General features: G+C 44.3%; 1 non-coding gene across 1 annotated transcript; it reads left to right on the plus strand.

Moving 5' to 3' along the window:
• The first annotated feature begins 6000 nt into the window (after positions 1–6000).
• Positions 6001–6072, plus strand: TRNAD-GUC. The gene has a single exon. It is a non-coding gene; the product is annotated as a tRNA-Asp (tRNA).
• The last annotated feature ends 381 nt before the right edge of the window (positions 6073–6453 follow it).

Raw genomic sequence — 6453 nt, forward strand, 5'->3', positions numbered from 1 at the left:
TGGGAAATACATTCTCTAGCTTGGACTTTTCTGCCTTTCTCGCCGGACAAGATTAGGTGCAGGCGATAAATCACTGTCTCCCACTCAGTCATTCATTCCTTCAATCGTATTTATTGAGCGCTTACTGTGTGCAGAGCACTGTACTAAGCGCTTGGGAAGTACAAGTCGGCAACATAGAGAGACGGTCCCTACCCAACAACGGGCTCACAGTCTAGAAGGGGGAGACAGAAAACAAAACAAACCATGTGGACAGGTGTCAAGTCGTCAGAACAAATTGAATTAAAGCTAAATGCACATCATTAACAAAATAAATAGAATAGTAAATATGGACAATAAATAGGGTGATAAATCTGTACAAACATATCTACAGGTGCTGTGGGGAGGGGAAGGAGGTAGGGCGGGGGGGATGAGGAGGAGGAGAGGAAAAAGGGGGCTCAGTCTGGGAAGGCCTCTTGGAGGAGGTGAGCTCTCAGTAGCAGCCCACCGCTCAAAGATCACATGGAAACACTCCTCTCTGTACACAGTAAGCGCTCAATAAATACGACTGAATGAACAGTATTGGTTAAGCGCTTACTATGTGCTAAGCACTTACTAAGTGCTGGGGTAGATAGAAGATCAGCGGGTCCCATGTGGGGCTCACAATCTATGTATGAGGGAGAACCGGTATTGAATCCCCATTTTGCAGATGAGGAAACTGAGGCTCACAGAACTGAATTGCTCAAAGTCACACGGCGGACAATAGTGATAATAATGATGGTATTTGTTAAGCGCTTACTATGTGCCAAGCACTCTTCTAAGCGCTGGGTTGGATACAAGGTCATCCCATGTGAGGCTCACAGTCTGAATCCGCATTTTACAGATGAGGTAACTGAGGCACAGAGAAGCTAAGTGATTTGCCCCAGGTCACACGGCTGACAAGTGGCAGAGCTGGGATTAGAACCCATGACCTCTGACTCCAGAGCCCTGGCTCTTTCCACCGAGCCATGCTGCTTCACTAACCACGCTGCTTCTCTAATAATAACGGCATTTAAGTGCTTACTACGTGCAAAGCATTGTTCTAAGCGCTGGGGAGGATACAGGGTGATCAGGTTGTCCCACAGGGGGCTCACAGTCTTCATCCCCATTTTACAGATGAGGTCACTGAGGCCCAGAGAAGTGAAGTGACTTGCCCAAGGTCAGATAGCAGACAAATGATGGAGCCGAGTGGGCGTGTCAGGATTAGAACCCAGATCCTCTGGTTCCCAGGCCCGTGTTCTTTCTGCTAGACCACACTGCTTGTTGTGCCCATCAGAGGAAAAAAAAATAATCCCAACACATCACACTTACACAACATATTATCACTGTCAATTAATTTTCTGACAAACAGCAATCTCTCTCTTGCCCAGGGTGATTTTTTTAAATTTTTTTTTTTTGCTGGTTAGGAAGAAGAGAATGTGGAATTCGCTCACCTTTCTCCTAGTGCGAGAAGGGTTAGGATTGTAAAAACACAGGTGGTACTTGATAGTTTATCAAATCTTCAGTGCCATCCTTATTTGCAAAACAGCAATTACATTTTGAATCAGGCTCACGAATGTCTCATCGAACGTGTCTCAGCGGCGTGACAAAAGGGCAAAGGAGGTTGCATTTGTGAAGCTTGGTAAGTTTCTTGGAAGGAGCTGCTGTATCGATTCATATTTTTCTCCGCGAGAAAGGGGATGCACTTAGCAAAGGACCAAAAAGGCTAAAAAAGGATTTAATTATCTCAGGAAGATGTCACCCACTGTGGGCAAGAAGGATCAGTTAATTAGCCGAGGACTTGGAAAAGGTGGGGCTCCTTACTGTCTTCTTGGCCTCTCCCTTTATGTAAAAAGAATAAAAAATCCAAAGTGAGGGGCGTGAGATCAAGTCTGCGTGGGATGGTGGGTTGGGAAGCCAAACTAGGATACGGGGAGAAACAGATGAAGGAAATTAAAAAACAACAACAACATATGGAATTCATCCATTCGATCATACTGATTGAGCGCTTACAGTGTACAGATCACTATAATAATAATGATAATAATAATAATAATTGGAGAAGCGGCGTGGCTCGGTGGAAAGAGCCCGGGCTTTGGAGTCAGAGGTCGTGGGTTCGAATCCTGGAATCCCGGCTCCGCCACGTGTCTGCTGTGTGACCTTGGGCAAGTCTCTTAACTTCTCGGAGCCTCAGTTCCCTCATCTGTAAAATGGGGATGATGACTGTGAGCCCTACATGGGACAACCTGATCACCTTGAATCCCCCCAGCGCTTAGAACAGTGATTTGCACGTAGTAAGCGCTTAACAAATGCCATTATTATTATTATTATTATTATGGCATTTATTAAGCGCTTACTATGTGCAAAGCACTGGGGAGGTTACAGGGTGATCAGGTTGTCCCACGGGGGGCTCACAGTCTTAACCCCCATTTTCCAGATGAGGGAACTGAGGCCCAGAGAAGTGAAGTGACTCACCCAAGGTCACACAGCTGACAATTGGCGGAGCTGGGATTTGAACCCATGACTTCTTGACTCCAAAGGCCGGGCTCTTTCCACCGAACCACGCTTGGGAGAGTACAATATAACAGTAAACATAAGCAGACACATTCCCTTCCCATAGCGAGCTTACGTTCTAGAGGGTTTGAATCAGCATGTTGCCAATTTGTCCTTCCCAAGCGCTTAGTACAGTGCTCTGCACACAGTAAGCGCTCAATAAATACGATTGATGATGATGATGATAAGATGTCTCCTATGTATGATAAGATGTATGTATGTATGAGGCCCCGGATTCAATCCCCGGCATCTCCACTTATCAGCGCTTAGAACAGTGCTTTGCACATATTAAACGCTTAATAAACACCATTATTATTCATTCAATCGTATTTATTCAGCGCATAGAACAGTGCTGTGCACATAGTAAGTGCTTAATAAATGCCATCATCATCATCATTATCTTGAGGGACAAGGAATGACATTGTTTACACACTCCCTCCTGCTTGGAATTTACCCAATCTGCAAAGCCCTTCTGGGAATCACATCTTCCCGAGGAAGTCTTTCCTGATTGTCTTCCATCTCCCCACCCTGGTTTTACCATTAGAATCGACTGCCCACTCCCATTTCAACCAGTTTTTTTTTCTTAATTGCATTTATTGAGCACTTCTTGGAGAGCACTGTACTAGGAGTTTGGGAGAGTAATAATAGTACTAATAATAATGGTATTTGTTAAGCACAAGCAAGTTGAGTTGGACACAGTCCCGTGTGAGGCTCACGGTCTCAACCCCCATTTTACGGATGAAATAATTGAGCCTTCCCTGATTTGTCTTCCATCTCCCCACCCTGGTTTTACCATTAGAATCGACTGCCCACTCCCAACTGAACCAGTTTTTTTTTTCTTAATTGCATTTACTGAGCACTTCTTGGAGAGCGCCGTACTAGCAGTTTGGGAGAGTAATAATAGTAATAATAATAATGGTATTTGTTAAGCACTTACTATATGTCAGGCACTGTACTAAGCGCCAGGGTGGATACAAACAAGTTGAGTCAGACACAGTCCTGTGTTGGGCTCACGGTCTCAACCCCCATTTTACAGATGAGATAATTGAGCCTTCCCTGATTGTCTTCCATCTCCCCACCCTGGTTTTACCATTAGAATCGACTGCCCACTCCCATCTCAACCAATTTTTGTTTTCTTAATTGCATTTATTGAGCACTTACTTCTTGGAAAGCACTGTACTAGGAGTTTGGGAGAGTAACAATAGTAATAATAATAATGGTATTCGTTAAGCACTTACTATGTGCCAGGCACTGTACTAAGCGCCAGGGTGGATACAAGGAAGTTGAGTCGGACACAGTCCTATGTGGGGTTCATGGTCTCAACCCCCATTTTACAGATGAGATAATTGAGCCTCCCCTGATTGTCTTCCATCTCCCCACCCTGGTTTTACCATTAGAATCGACTGCCCACTTCCATCTGAACCATTTTTTTTTCTTAATTGCATTTATTGAGCACTTACTTCTTGGAAAGCATTTTACTAGGAGTTTGGGAGACTAATAATAGTAATAATGATAAGTTTGGGAGAGTAATAATAGTAATAATAATAATGGTATTCGTTAAGCACTTACTATGTGCCAGGCACTGTACTAAGCGCCAGGGTGGTTACAAGCAAGTTGAGTCAGACACAGTCCCGTGTGGGGCTCACAGTCTCAACCCCCATTTTACAGATGAGATAACTGAGCCTTCCCTGATTGTCTTCCATCTCCCCACCCTGGTTTTACCATTAGAATCGACTGCCCACTCCCATTTCAACCAATTTTTTTTTCTTAATTGCATTTATTGAGCACTTCTTGGAGAGCACTGTACTAGGAGTTTGGGAGAGTAATAATAGTAATAATTATAATGGTATTTGTTAAGCACTTACTATATGTCAGGCACTGTACTAAGCGCCAGGGTGGATACAAGCAAGTAGAGTTGGACACAGTCCCGTGTGGGGTTCACGGTCTCAACCCCCATTTTACAGATGAGTTAATTGAGCCTTTCCTGATTGTCTTCCATCTCCCCACCCTGGTTCTACCATTAGAATCAACTGCCCACTCCCATTTGAACCAGTTTTTCTTTTTTCTTAATTGCATTTATTGAGCACTTACTTCTTGGAAAGCACTGTACTAGGAGTTTGGGAGAGTAATAATAGTAATAATAATAATGGTATTTGTTAAGTACTTAATATGTGCCAGGCACTGTACTAAGTGCCAGGGTGGATACGAGCAAGTTGAGTCGGACACAGTCCCGTGCGGGGCTCACAGTCTCAACCCCCATTTTACAGATGAGATAACTGAGGCACAGAGAAGTGAAGTGACTCACCCAAGGTCACACAGAATAATAATAATAATAATAATGGCATTTATTAAGCGCTTACTACGTGCAAAGCACTGTTCTAATAATAATAATAATGGTATTTATTAAGCACTTACTATGTACAAAGCACTGTTCTAAGCGCTGGGGAGGTTACAAGGTGATCAAGTTGTCCGATGGGGGGGCTCACAGTCTTAATCCCCATTTTCCAGATGAGGGAACTGAGGCCCAGAGAAGGGATGTGACTGGCCCAAAGTCACACAGCTGACAACTGGTGGAGCCAGGATTTGAACCCATGACCTTTGACTCCAAAGCCCGGGCTCTTTCCACTGAGCCACACTGCTTCAAAAGAAGACACGTGGCAGAGATGGAATGGGATGGGAGTACAATACAACAGAGTTGGTAGACACATTCCCTGCCCACAGTGAGTTTACGGTCTAGTGGGTAAGGCAGATAGTGATATGAATAAATAAATGATTTATTTCTTTCATCATCACTGGATGCCAGATCAACATCTTGTCTTTCATTCATTCATTCAGTCGTATTTATTGAGCGCTTACTGTGTGCAGAGCACTGAACTAAGCACTTGGGAGGATACAATATAACAGTAAGTGGACACATTCCCTGCCCACGAGTTGATTGTCTGGAGAAGTCAGGGATTATGACACCACGAGACCTTTTCTTCTCAATCCAATCAATCATTGGTATTTATTGAGTGATTACTATGTGCAGAGCATTGTACTAAGCATGGAGTAATAATAATAATAATAATAATAATAATGATGATGATGTATTTGTTAAGTGCATACTTTGTGCCAAGCACTGTACTAAGTGCTGGGGTAGATACAAGGTAATAATAATAATAAATAATAATGATGGCATTTGTTAAGCACTTACTATATGCAAAGCACTGTTCTAAGCGCTGGGGGAGACTAGAAGGTGATCAGTTTGTCCCATGTGGGGCTCACAGTTTTAATCCCCATTTTACAGATGAGGTAACAGGCTCAGGGAAGTGAAATGACTTGCTCAAGATCACACAGCAGGCATGTGGGGGAACCGGGATTCGAACCCATGACCTCTGACTCCCAAGCCCGTGCACTTTCCACTAAGCCATGTAGTGGATAGAGCACGGGACTGGGATTCAGCAGGTCATGGGTTCCTCGTTAGTATAGTGGTGAGTATCCCCGCCTGTCACGCGGGAGACCGGGGTTCGATTCCCCGGTGGGGAGAAATTGTCATGAGAAGCAGCGTGGCTCAGTGGAAAGAGCCCGGGCTTTGGAGTCAGAGGTCATGGGTTCGAATTCCGACTCCACCACATGTCTGCTGTGTGATCTTGGCCAAGTCACTTAACTTCTCTGGGCCTCAGTTACCTCATCTGTAAAATGGGGATGAAGACTGTGAGCCCCACATGGGACAACCTGATCACCCTGTAGCCTCCCCAGCGCTTAGAACAGTGCTTTGCACATACTAAGCGCTTAACAAATGCCAATTATTATTATTATGGGTTCTAATCCCCGCTCTGCCGCTTGTCTGCTGTGTGACCCTGGACAAGTCACTTAACTTCTCTGGGCCTCAGTTACCTCATTTGTAAAATGGGGATGAGATTGTGA

This window comes from Tachyglossus aculeatus, chromosome 1 (genome assembly GCF_015852505.1).
Source record: "Tachyglossus aculeatus isolate mTacAcu1 chromosome 1, mTacAcu1.pri, whole genome shotgun sequence".
Classification (NCBI taxonomy): Eukaryota; Metazoa; Chordata; class Mammalia; order Monotremata; family Tachyglossidae; genus Tachyglossus; species Tachyglossus aculeatus.